Raw genomic sequence first — 13,317 nt, 5'->3', positions numbered from 1 at the left:
CAATTTACTTTTTTGACCGCAAGGGCATACAGATACAGATACAATACAATACAATACACAATACAAGACAACAAAGGCACAGTGACCCGTACAACATTAAAATACCACACACCACCATACCTAGTGCAAAAGAGGGGAAGAACATCACCATGGCCCTCTGCAAGGACTCTGTTAAGGAGTGTGATTGACAGAGGGACAACGGAATGCTTGTACCTATTATACTTGCACGCATGGACCTCGATCGTACCTCTTACTGTACCTGATGACATTAGCCATCAGGGTATAGTACATGGGAGGGGTCAGGGTCTACTATCCACTACAAAAGTACAACACACTGATGTAACGTTAATGTATATATTCTAATTATATCTGCTATAGCAGTGCACCCTGAGCTGGAATCGAACCCTGATCTCCAACTCAGCAGAGCAGGCAGGCAACATTGGGCCACGTAGCCAAGAGAGCTATAGCTCCCTTTGGAGGAGCGAGTTAAATTATCATTACTGCTGCTAGTATTAACTACTGCTTGTTTAGGATACACTTACAAGTTACAATATTATTACTGCTGCTAGTATTAACTACTGCTTGTTTAGGATACACTTACAAGTTACAATATTATTACTGCTGCTAGTATTAACTACCACTATATTAATGGCAAGTATTTCATACAACTTAAGTTCAAAAAATCTGAACTATCCCTTTAAGAATACAACATTTAGGGTCAGATGCAATGGAGAAAAAAAGATTAGCAACACAAGTTCTATTAATTTCTCTGAAAACGTTTGACTCAGTGAATGAGAAATAGGCCTACTAGTAAAAAGAACACATCATTAAAACAGTATGTTAAGTTAAATATGATAATGGATCATCATGCCATTATTTGTTACGTGCTGATGTAAGCTGACTTATTTTTGGGCACCGAGTCGAATGGTGTTGGTCCCGAGACTGTGTGAGTTGGCGTTGTCCCTCGCGAGGGAGAGTTGCAACATAGTCTGTCAGGTATGCTGGGGGGGTGTCGTTCTCTCTGTGGACCATGTTGGCATACAGACTGGGACTGGGAAGCTGGATCTGTAGGTTCCATATCTTGCAGGGTACTCTAATCCGGCTCGAAGGACCATGTAAAGGAGACGGGGTCTCCAGAGAATGTGGTTTAGAGTGGCGCAAGGTATGGGGTGTGTCCCGGTTAGAGGACACGGAAATAATCCAGACTTTCCCAGATGACGGTATTTATTACAGCTGTGGTCTGAAACATACAACATAAATGCATCTCACTAAATATGTAAAACAATAAATCACAACAAATATAATGACTGTAACATACAAAATGTTAACATGGACTGTAAATCAGAGTATGTACAGTACATTCATACAAAGTACTGTAAATGTAACATAGTACAAAAAGGAAATAATTAGTAACAATAATCTCACACTGATACAAATAAGGCAACAATAACATCACATGGATTCACATTGATATGGCAACTAACAGAATACACATGTGGTACATGTGGTTCTGAACTAGTTTGCTGTTACAAACAAACAAATCGAATAAACTACACATGCGGTTTAATCAAAGAGTTTATTAGACAAATGTAAAAACAGAAAGAGTTCAGTCAAACACTGATTCCAAAACCAATAGCACAAAAAAAGGTCCTTGCCGTCACGTTTCCATTCAGGCCCAATGCAATCAATTCATAATAGAAGAATAACAAAAATCACACTCATGTGAAGTGCGGGGCGCTCTTATCATCATACATCACATTCCACGCTCAGGCAATCAAATCATAAACATTTTTATTCCGGCCAATCACTTTTGGCCTCACTTTGTATCCTCAATATGTACATCAGCCAATCAAATCATCGCTATGGGATGATGATCAGCCAATCAAATCATCGTGTTTGTGTTCACACAAAGACAAAGCCCAATAGGAGGGGCTAACAATTCAATATCATCAACAAAATATATCATTACAGGAAAAAATAAAACACTATATGTACAGAGTGGGAGAAAGTTAGGAGGGGGTGATCACCTGTTTAGAGGAGAAGTGATCATTTTCTCTTCATTGGGCCTGCTGAAAGGTGGACTTTCAGGCCTGTTATAAAAGATGCAAGTGATTTTTTTTAGGGAAGGGGTCAGAGCATTCCACGCTAGGGTGGCCGTGCTGTAGAAGGAGAATTTACCCTTTTTAAAAAAAAAATAGGAGCAGTATAATAATCCATAATATTGTCCGTCTATCGACCTCCCTACGAACATACAGCTGTTTACTTTGATCCTCCCAGTGAGCTCATTTATAGTGGAAACTTTCTTCTTTTTTTATCTCATGCAATGGTGTCTTAGCAAGTGACCCGAGTCATTTAAACTTTGGTCACACCGTTTAAAGTGTAGAGGTGTACGATATAAACTGTATAGAAATATCAATTTTAATTCAAATAAATGGTATAAAGTATATCGACAGCAAAATAACGTATTGTATCTTTTTGCAATGTACATAATTGGTATGGAATCGTTTTGCAATGTAAATAATCAATGTAATCAATACTAAGTTTTAGCAATTTTAAGAAGAAACTAGGAACAAATCAAAGGCAGGACCAAGCAGGAAGGCAATAAGCAATAAGAATAATATGCACAAGAAACATGGAAGACTAAACTTGAGAAAAAGACCATGGAATTGTGACAGGGTCGGTTTTTTATAGTGGGGGGCAGGCAAGGCCTCACTCACACCTTCACATCTAGCATACAACATTGTTGCATGCTAGATATAAACAAAGGGTAAGTGTCATGGCCGCCCCAATGCATTTCCAATGGACGTCACATGGTTTGACACAACATTTGTTGTACGGCTTTCGGCTGTGTTTCGACTGCCCCCCTCCCCCTCATACAACAAAAATGTTGTGTCAAACCATGTGACTCCCATTGGAAATTAATTGCGAGCTTGCATCAGTCAACACGTCTCATGCATCCAGCTATACAACAATCTGTTGTGTAGGTGTGAGTGAAGCCCAATGGTTCTTGAAGACTCCTACACAGAGTTGGCGGTGCCCAGATTTGAACCCATGACCTTGTGTTGCAAAGGCAAGAGCTCTACCTACCGAGCTAACAAGCAAAATCATTCAGTGTTTTTGTAGCAAGTTGCGCAAGGATAACTAATGATAGGTGGGTATAAAGATGTATGAATTGACTGCGTATAAACCAGAAAATATACCAGATTCGGATGAGGAGCTCAATGAGTGAAAACCAATTAAATGAGTCTGAAACAGGGATTAAAGGTTAACTGAAAAATTATTATTAAACTTCAGAGAAAATAAACAGCTTTGAACATTCATGAAAAACAAACAAATGGGGCCCACTTTAAGTTATTGACTTGAAAAGTCCCAGTTCAGTTCCTATTCAGTTCAGGGAAAGCAGTCTTTCTCCAATTTGGAGAACCAGATTACCACATTTGTGGGTGAAGGGGGGTTCAGAGTTCCGGGTCTGCTCGCCAGGTCTGGGTACCATCCGGTACCAGAAACATCCATGCAAGGGAATCCTTTCAGGACACAAAAAACCTGAACTGAAAGGCCAGGTGTCCAAATCAGTCTTTGTTTCAAAATCACTGTTGTACAACATCAAATAATCAATGAATATTGTAAAGAACCTGATTTGATCAGGATCAAGTTCTTTATACATGTTTCCCACTAAACAAATCAGTTTCTAGCATTGTTACGGATCTTTCAACTTGGCTCAACCAAGGGCTAACATAAAAGGACACACATGTATTTAAAATCTTGCATTGCAAAACCGGGACTGATGGACACCCAAAAGAATACTTACGACCAGCCCATCTGAAACTTAACTAATAACAGCAACAAAAAGGGAACACAACTGTTCAGTTTGGGTGTTTGGGAGACAATGAGCTGCTGGCCACAGGTCCTCTTATATAGCCTGCAACTAATCAAGAACAGCTGACACAGGGTGTGGCAGCCAGAACTCTCAGGTGATTGATTGACAGGTGAGGCACTTTAGACCAGCAGAGGTCAGCAAAGCCCCAGGCACTACAACAGAACAAAGTAAAGACAAAATTTCACAAAATGGCAATTTTCATTGGCTCATAAAACCTTCATTTTTTCACTTAATAAAACGTACTATACTTTCCCATGTCCGTATAGGTCCAAAGTTCACGTGTAGAAGTGTTCATGCATTTTGATGAAAAGATCCTGGGAGGAGATGCATTTTAATTGATTTTCATATAATTCAAAATGGTGGGTGATCTAGAGGTCAGAGGTCAAAAGTAAGAGCACGATACTTGTTCGGCATGAGGAGACGCATATGTGTGTCGAGGTTTCATTGCTGACGGTCAAACAGTTCATGAGCTATGCGTGGTCAAAGTTTGCATTTTCAATATAGCGCCACCCTTTGGCCAATGGTTGTGGGCTTCGCATCCTCACCGTTTGGCATGGCCCTCTACCATATCTCCAAATTTCGCGAAAACCGACTGCATGGTTCAGCCAGAACTGCTATTTTTGGCGGAAGAAAAAAACTACAAAAACAATAAAGGACCAAGTCCTTTTGGGTTTAATTACTTTTCCATTCCATATAAAATACAATTGGTCGGTCGATAAATGTGTGTATTCACTGTGTTCCTGTCAAGGCGTGGGTTTGTCCATATGTGTTCAAATACAATGTGGTTACTCATTTATATCCAGAAAAAAAAAATCCCTTAAAACTCCCCCACTATCCACACGTTTCACACATATCCACACGTTTCACACATATTTAATATATTTGTTAAAGGGTAAGACCACTTTTTTAGAGGTTTGGGTTGTTTTCTTACCTTATTATGGGCAAACTAGTCCATTCCATGAGTTATTTTGTGTGTTGTTTATTAGCAATTTAAGAAATAAAAACAGTCGCTCATTGACTTCCATTGTAACGGGGGAACAGCTCTCAAAGTCACTCTTTTAGCACATAAACCAACGCAACAGTTTATGACATCAGGAAAACTCATGCGTTTTCTTTTTAAATAAAAAATGTCAATTTTGTCTTGTTTTGACGAATTTGTGTAGAAAGAAGATCCGGTAGGCATGCCTACGCCGACCGAATCACTGGTGTTCGTGTTGAGTGAAAAGCAATCTGATTGGACCAAAACTGTACACCCACTCCTGAAGCGTATTATTGGAATGCCGTTGAGCCACGACGGGGATGTAAACAAATGGATTTGATTTTGTCCGCTTGTCGCTAAAAACATACACAATGGAGTTTGAGGGAGACACTTTAGAAGAAGTGTCTGTGTCTGCTCGTATGCAAGGCTGCAGCTGGGTGAATCTCAAACAGCGTGGAGACTTGTTTACAAAAGAAACCTCGCAAGATGCCCCCGTGAGAGTTGGGAACGCTGTAGTACTGCTTCAGTATATCCAACCAAAATAGTAACTTTATGAATCTAATTTAAAAGACGGAAATAAAACCGTATGAATTTTCCTGATGTCATAAACTGTCAGAATCAGCTTTTGTTGCGTTGGTTTATGTGCTAAAAGAGTGACTGTGAGACCTGTTCCCCCGTTACAATGGAAGTCAATGAGCGACTATTTTTATTTCTTAAATTGCTAATGAACAACACAACAGAGCGACATAACTCATGGAATGGACTAGTTTGCCCATAATAAGGTAAGAAAACAACTCAAACCTCTAAAAAAGTGGTCTTACCCTTTAAATAGTTACTGTATCGATTTCAAATCATTGAATCATAACGTCATAATCAACCAATATCGTATTGTCAACCTTGTATCGTGATACGTATCTTACTGCTGTTCAAATGTATCGTTACACCCCTATTGGAAAGGTTTTTCTCCAGTGTGGATACGCTGGTGTTTTTTCTTTAATTAGACTTAGTTTCTCCCGTTCCTATTGGAACATTGGGCGACGAGTCCTCTCCTTTTACTCCGGTCTCTGGCGACCCTTCTTGCTCCGTGCCAGCTGACACCCATCTCGTTTAGGTCTTTTTTGGCTATCTGTCTCCATGTCTTCTTTGGCCTCCCTCTCTTCCTCTTTCCACCTTCTGGCATCCAGTCCATTGCCACACTTGCCGGCAATGTTCCCCCTAAGGTGCGCCCGTGCGCGCGCGCGCGCGCGCGCACGCACGCACGCACGCACGCACGCACATGGCCAAATGCTCTCGCGCACAACTGAAATCTGTCGCGCACAGACACCGACGCTGGTGTAAAAAAAAAAAGTTTTCTTTAAAAAAATAATTGTCCCCCCCCCCCCCCCCCCCCCGAGTATCATCTACATTACAGTAATAATACCTATCCCGAGTCGACATTTGCCCACACTTTATTTCTATTTACTTTACAGTTTATTTAGATTACACAGGCGAGGCGACAGACAGGTCTCCTCCCCTCCTTTTTTGACTCTTTGGTCTCCTCTCCTCTCCTCCTGTGTATGACTGCGCCGTCTGCACGGGGAGTGGGGAGTCAGTGTTAATGAAACCCCAAGAACCAGATAAGATCGCGTTGCGCCTTGGACCCGTGCGTTGATGGGACATTAGATTTACAAGGCGAACGGATGGAAGTGTGGATAAAAGCACGGCTGTGCGCAACAACGAGAGGGGGACTAACGTTAGCTTCGCATTAGCTGGTTAGCTAACGTGGTTATCACTACAGCACAACAAGCCTCCAGTCCGGTGTGCTTGTGAATGAAACATGTGGAAGCTAACGTTAATCTCTAGCGGTCTAGCCCCATATGGAACCTCTCTCTGTAATTCTCCAATCTGTTAATACATCTTTCTTCAATCAATCAATCCCTCTGCTATGTAGCTACATATAATACTAGCCCATAGCTGGCGTAGTAGGGGCCATAAGGGGCTGACGTTCGACAATCTGAGAAACTAGGAGTTCAAAAACACCAACAAACTCGTCTTAGTGTGTGTGACTGTGTGTGTGTGTGTGTGTGTGTGTGTCCCAATAACGTTTTTACGTTTTCTCATGCCCCCCATGTAATGCACAATTGAGTATTCATATAACAGTCGTTCTCAACCTGTGGGTCCCCACATGATTTGGGGGTGGGGGGGAGGACCCCAGGGCCAGATGACAGTGAAGTGACAATTTAAGGACTTTTAAGACTTCTATAATAGCCTACCTCAAAGGCTCTAAAAGAAAAATACCATTACTGCATCAAAAGTAATCAGCAAACCATGCTATACAAACTGGTCAAACATTGGCCAGATTATTAAATAATAAAGAAAGAGGCAACAATTGTGAAAATAGCCGATCTACAAGTTCACAAGTTTGTAGATCGGCTATTTTCACAATATTTATCTGTGGAACCATTCTGTTGCTTGTCTGGGTGGGGGGTCCCCAGTTCAAATATGATTACTTTGGGGGGTCACAGCCTAAAAAGGTTGAGAACCTGCATTTATATAGACTAACTGAATATTCCTAAAATTGCTAGCCTACCACCTTGATATAAAATAAAAATGTTGTAACTTGCGTAACCTTATGTAACTATTCATTGATTCACTCGTAGGCCTATACCAAAATCCATTTGGAAAAAAGAAAAAAATCACACCTGTGTGAAGTGAGGGGCGCTCACTTCACATTATCTAACGTTTGGATAGTTGGTGTCAAGGTGATGTATGATTGCTCAGTAGTTGCTGATGTCTGCTCAGGAGGTTTGATTGTTTGCTCAGACCGAATTTTTTTTAGAGGGAACATTGCTTGCCGGTCTCTCTCTTGGCAGTCGGAGTATCTCATCACCTCCTTGTTGGTGATATGTTCTCTCCATGAGATCCTCAGGATGGATCTGAGGCATCGTTGGTGGAAGATATCCAACTTGTTGGTGGTGTTGGCTGTCTTCATCTACGTCTCACAGGCGTAGGTCACTGTTGGAATGACCACTGACATATAGAGGTGTAGCTTGGTGGCCGTAGTGATGGTTTTAGACGACCAAATGTTGCGGAGCCGTTGGAACACTCCTGCAGCTTTGCCAATTCTGTTATTGACGTCTTTCTCCACGTCTCCTGTGCTTGAGATGTTACTTTACATATTCTATGTCATGTTGGCCTAGAGTGAGTGGTGGAAGGTGTTGGTATTGTCCGATGGTCATGGCCTTAGTCTTTTCTTGGCTTATCCGTAAACCGACCTTGTCTCCGTGCTCATGGAGACTGTTAGTCAACTCTTGGAGTGCAGGCTGGGTATGACTTAACAGAGCCAAGTCGTCCGCAAAGTCCAGGTCGGCTAGTCTGCCCCCTCCCCACTTGATACCGAAGTTTGCCCCGGTGACGGACTTCCTCATCACAAAAGGTGTTTTTTCAGGGAAGATGATACAGTAAAACTCTTGTCACAATGTTTACAGTGGAATGTTTTTTCTCCAGTGTGGGAAACTGACAGAAAAAGACTCACTCACCGTATAGAAAATAGAAGTAAAACTCCTTAAACTGAGACTTAAGGAAATATGTTTTCTTTATTTTATCATCATAAAGTGCTCTGTGCTCAAAGTGCAATTAAAAAGCAAACGTTTCGGTCCTAGGACCTTCGTCAGTGCTATATGATTTTCACAGACAAAGAACTTGCTCTTAAAGAGCTCCAAACCAATACAGCTCAGGTGCTGAGAATTGCAACGAACTGAGAGAGGGGCTCTGTGAGGCTGTCATTAGAAGCCACTATGGGTCTGCCTGGAGGGTGAGAAAGAGATTTGTGATTTTTTGGAACACAGTAAAATAGATTCTAATGTAGTCTACATGATTACATGCAAATGCAATCTACAGTATGTAGGCAAAACATCTAGGGCAGTCCGCACACGCATCATAGAACACATGAGTGCCATCAGACGCAAGGACATCAAATCTCCTGTCGCAAGACATTTCATGGAAGCCGGTCACTCCATAGCAGATCTGTCTTACACAGTTATTGAACAAAATTAAGAAATCTAGAAGAGGTGGTGATTTAGACACTAAACTCCTCCAAACTGAATCTAGATGGATTTTTTATTTACAGTCTGTCAATCCAGGTGGCTTGAATGAAGATCTCTCCCTCCAGTGCTACCTATAAGGAAAAAGTTATTTTCAAAAAGTGATTGTATAAGTCTGTCAACATGTGATGTATGCAGTATTCTTGTTTCCTATATAACTGTGTGAATTTGTATATCTATTCTGTAATGTCCACGCCCCACCATCTGGTGATGTCATCAATTAGTGATCAGCAATTCTCAGCACCTGAGCTGTATTGTTTTGGAGCTCTTTAAGAGCAAGTTCTTTGTCTGTGAAAATCATATAGCACTGTCGAAGGTCGTAGGACCGAAACGTTTACTTTTTAATTGCACTTTGAGCACAGAGCACTTTATGAGCATGATAAAATAAAGAAAAAATATTTTCTTAAGTCTCAGTTTAAGGAGTTTTACTTCTATTTTCTATACGGTGAGCGAGTCTTTTTCTGTCAAAGTTTCCCTTATGTTTTTGAGACCACCGCTACCGTAGTCAAGTTTGGAAAGAAGAAAAAAAGGACGAAGAAAGGCGCAACAGTTTTTTCAGTGCTTCAGTGTTTTCTCCAGTGTGGACACGCTGGTGTGTCTTCAGGGTACCTGACTGTCTGAATCTCTTGTCACAATGTTTACATTGGAATGGTTTTTCTCCTGTGTGGATATGAAGGTGTGTCTTCAGGTGACCTGACTGACTGAAACTCTTGTTACAATGTTTACATTGATGAGCCAGTTTTTCTCCAGTATGGACATGCTGGTGTGTCTTCAGGGTATATGACTTTCTGAAACTCTTGTCACAATATTTACATTGATAACCCGGTTTTTCTCCAGTGTGGACATGCTGGTGTGTCTTCAGGTGACCTGAGGAACTATAACGCTTGTCACAATGTTTACATTTGAAAGGTTTTTCTCCAGTGTGGATACGAAGGTGTGTCTTCAGGTTATCTGACAGACTGAAACTCTTGTTACAATGTTTACATTGAAATGGTTTTTCTCCAGTGTGGACACGTTGGTGTGTTTTCAGAGAGAATGATGCGGTAAATCTCTTGTCACAATGTTTACATTGGAAAGGTTTTTCTCCAGTGTGGACACGAAGGTGTATTTTCAGAGAAGATGATGAGGTACAACTCCTGTTACAATGTTTACATTGGAAAGATTTTTCTCCCGTGTGGACACGCTGGTGCTTCTTCAGGGAACCTTCAGGGAAACTCTTGTCACGCCTTTTGTCATCATCGTCTTCATTTGTCTCCTCCCAATCATCACTGTCTTTAGTGACTTCAGTGTCAGATTCAAGTTCAACTTCAACTTCAGAGCAGTGGGACGATATGTCTTCTTCTTCTTCATCATCATCATTTTCATCGTCACCTTTCACTGCTAGTAATGTCAACGTTGACCCAACAGGTTCCTCTGGTCTTTGAAGTAGTTCCTCTTTAAGTTCCTCCTGTTCTTCTTTAATGTGTGGAGGCTCTGGTTCCTCCTGGAGCAGACTAGGGCTCCTCTCCTGTTTAGAAGAAACCTCCTCTTTACACACAAACATGTGCAGGATGTCTAGGAGCAGAAACATAACATGATGGTCAACACTGGATTCCTAAAATGTAAATCTATTTTTCTTCCATGTTCCATGTAAAAAATGAGCTATTACCTACCAAGATAAGATTGACTAAACTGTTATTAACCACAGGTTACTACAGTTCTGAAAGTTTTAGCAAGATTTTAGCAAAATACTAAAAAAGTTACATGAAGTCATATATTTAGTTACTTTGACACCGAAATGAATAATGATGTTACAGCAAATATTTCATTTGAATCATGAAATTCTGAAACAATTGAAAGCAGAGATAACATGCATTTTAAAACTGTTTTTAATATTTAATATCATTTTGTCCCTCAAACTTATTTCTAATGGTTTGAGCCTCAATCACCACTCTGATATAACCAGTCCTTGTCATTTCTTTATGGACTTTGAAATCAGTTTTAGCTGCAATACCACAATGTTCTGAGGTGGTGCAAGGAAGCTTTGAGAAGGAAGATAAGTGGTCACTGTGACTGTGCTGCACCATGACACTTTCATGGACACTTTCATGGGAGCCAAACTACACCCAGAAGTTGCAGAATGTACTGGAGTCAATGAGAGCTCAGTGACCAGCTCATGAGACATTTTGTAAAGTAATCACTTCTGGAAAATAACAGAAGACATGTAACACATTATTGTCTGCTGTGTTGCTTTATTGTCTGCTGTGTGTACACTGTGTATTTTTATAGAGGTATGGTATCTAAAGAGCACAAAGTACCTTTCTGAACGTACCAAGTATCGCGAGACTTCCCACCGCTTCCTGTCTGGCAGCCAAATCTCACGATACTTCGGAGCCAGAAACGATGATATACTGTGCACTCTGTGCACATCGAAAAGTAAGTCATTTATATTCCTGAACCGATTATATGACAAAGGTCTCAATGGTTCATAAATAATGTTTGTTATAGCTACATTCACTGCCATGTATTCATTGCACTTCCGGTGTGAGTTTGGCTCCCATGAAAGTGTCCATGAAAGTGTCATGGCGCAGCCCAGTCACGTGACCACTTCTCTTCCTTCTCTGAGCTTCCTTGAGGTGGTGGGGGTGCTGATATGCAGATTGTATAATATTTGAGTCATTATAATACTGATGCTAGATAAAAGCAGGCTTGTTTCCATTTTTTTCCATTTGTGGGGATAGAAAACACATATGGGAGGCCCAAAAACAGAAAAGAAATTGAAAAAGTAGAATTTTATGTTATAGGTCCTTATTAAAATTATACTTCACACCCAAGCTCTAATTTGGAAGCAAATTAGTCACAGTGCATGACGTTATGAAACATAAGCACTTCTGACAATGAAAGCTTGAAATGTGGACCGATGGTAGCTTAACAATCTATGTAAAAGATTTCCACTGCATAGCTCTGTACGTCTGGAAATGGGTCTGTCAGTCGGTCTGCCTGTGTGTCTGTGCATCTGTAAAGGTGTCTTTGAGTCTGCCTCTGTAGTGACCAAATCTCACAAACTACTGTAGTGACCAAATCTCACAAACTACTGTAGCGATCAAATCTCACAAACTACTGTGGTGATCAAATCTCACAAACTACTGGAGCGATTAGCGCCAAATGTCTTGTTCACTCTGCCAGTCGGCCAAGCAAGTCTTTTTCCACATTTGATAGAAATTGCGTCGCACATAATGGTAATGTAAAGAGTAAGGGGCCGTTTGCACCAAACAGATGTCTCCGCAGTGTCTCCTGTGTGTCGCAAGCTCGCAATTCATTTTCAATGGGAGTCACATGGTTTGACGAGACAGCCTTGTTGCATGGCTGTCTTCTTCCCTCCTAGCTTGCGACACACAGAAGACACAGAGACGACAGCTGTGTCTTTGTGAACTGCCCCTAAGAAAGTGCAGATGCTAAGTTTGCAAATACTTGTTTGAAAGGTGCTAACCACTTAAACACTCTATACTTAGTGAACTAATCCTCTGTACTTAAACACTCTATACTACTCTGTACTTAAATACTCAACTACACAACACACACACAGAGATACCAAGTCAAACTGAATTTGTACGAATTTGTATTTATACTACTATGTTTTGGCTTGCAGCGAGCCCACATCGTTTCTTCAGGAACAATATTTTCTAGTTTGCCATTGTTATTGTCCAGTGAAAATAAGACATTGTGGCAGCCCTACAGAACAGAAAATATTAACCCATTAAGACCAGGAACGCATCTGTGTCACCTTAGCTTTTAACCGTTATTATTTTAACTGAAATCTTTGCTTCTGGGGCTCCCTGGAACAAAATGTTTTCAGATGTGGTCGGCGGCCAAATACAGATAGTTTTGGAGCTGCTTGACATTTCTCTGCTTTTAACTCTTTAATTGCAGCTAGCTGTTAGCATAAACCCAGTTCCAAAATACGCGTTCACTTTAAAAGACGGAGTTCCCCCCCCCCCCCAGTTCCCCCCCCCCCCCCCCCCCCCACAGACACACACTCGCTACACACACTCAGGTACGTATACAGTATATACGGATCTGGGATGCCACCTATAGCGTCGGGGTACGTATATATACGGACATGGGAAAGAAAGAATTAAGAAAACTGTGATGGTTTAGAAGACATTTGTAGAATCTGGTCTCAGGTCTTAATGGGTTAAAGAAAGGCATGAAACTTACTGAGGTGTGGGTGGTCTTCAGCTTCCTGTTTAATAGAAACATCTTCAGCTTCCTGTTTAATAGAAACATCTTCAGCTTCCCGTTTAATAGAAACGTCTTCAGCTTCCTGTTTAATAGAAACATCTTCAGCTTCCTGTTTAATAGAAACATCTTCAGCTTCCTGTTTAATAGAAACATATTCA

This window comes from Electrona antarctica (genome assembly GCF_951216825.1).
Source record: "Electrona antarctica genome assembly, chromosome: 11".
In the NCBI taxonomy this organism is placed as follows: Eukaryota; Metazoa; Chordata; class Actinopteri; order Myctophiformes; family Myctophidae; genus Electrona; species Electrona antarctica.
Note: the sequence above shows the minus strand (reverse complement) of the source record.